Genomic DNA, 1,271 nt, shown 5'->3' on the forward strand with positions numbered 1-1,271 from the left:
TAATTATTATAAAAAATCAACAAACTTATTATAAAGAATATAAAATTATTTATCTATACATAGTGTAATACACACACAAAATCAATGCAGTCTCTTTTATTTCACTTTTATCTTATTTTCCTTTGAGTAATGATATGTAAACATCAAGAGTTTAATCACCATCACCTTTATCTATTATAACTACCATTTTCACTTTTATCTATTATTTCATTTTTCTTTTTTGAACACTAATATATAAATGAGAAATACTAACAACACATCCTCAAATATATTTCTTCAACACATATTCTTTTTAATCAATTAAAATTTATTGAAACCCACAAAATTAGAAGAAAAAATTATTAAATATGATGTAGTATCCACAAAATTTTATCATTTCTAATAAATTTTTAGAAAGAATGCATACAAAAGAATGTTTCATAATATTTTTTTATATAATTTTTTTTGCTCTAAGTTACTGACCATAATGTCTTTCCAACTGATATTAAAATATTTCCCTGTATTATCAAGTGTTAGTCTCAATCATCTTTATCTATTATATTTAGCTGCAATTTTTTTTTTCTCTCGACTTTTTTCTCTCAACGTGTCAAATAGCATTAATGTCCGGTACATCTTTATATATCATTTCCCCTCCTATCTTTCTCTTTATTTATTTTTCATTACATATCATATCTATTAAATTTTTTTTTCTCTTCTTGACTTTCTCTTTATTCTATATATCCATACAAGCTAAAAATGGGGCTGTAGTCTCAAATTTTGCCTCTACTGCGGCGTACTGGACCTGCTGTATTTTCAACGAGCCCTTATTATAACTAGGTCAGAAATTTAGCTCCAGACTCAAAAAAAATGGATCAAGAGATGCGCTGTTTCCACATTGAGGCACGTGTCTCCTCGGTCCAGTCACGTGAAGATTCACGTGCCTTTACTCTTAGCTTGAGCCTCAGTTCCTCGTGGTCCTCTCTCTGTCCTATAAATTGAGAGCCTGTATCTTACATCCTAGACACACAGTTGTTTGTGAATCACTAGCTCATTCATCACAACTCGCCGCACTCACCAACCTACCCAGCTACTTTCCTTCTAATTTTCATGCCAAACCCTTTTTCTTTCTTTTATGAGAGACTCGATCATCCTCTATCTTTACTAGCTAGCTAGATCATCAATTCCTTTCTAGTAATTTGTTTATAATTATTTCTCAATTTGCATCTGTTCGATCTGATAGACATACATATTCTCCTAAACACCACATAGGAGATTTTTAAAAAAAAAAAGTA

The 1,271-nt window shown here is 30.1% G+C and overlaps 1 pseudogene; it reads left to right on the forward strand.

The window, feature by feature from the left end:
* The first annotated feature begins 846 nt into the window (after positions 1–846).
* LOC100806872 (cytokinin dehydrogenase 5-like) overlaps positions 847–1,271 on the forward strand; it is a 6,947-nt pseudogene continuing 6,522 nt past the window's right edge.

This window comes from Glycine max, chromosome 6 (assembly GCF_000004515.6).
Source record: "Glycine max cultivar Williams 82 chromosome 6, Glycine_max_v4.0, whole genome shotgun sequence".
Lineage (NCBI taxonomy): Eukaryota > Viridiplantae > Streptophyta > Magnoliopsida > Fabales > Fabaceae > Glycine > Glycine max.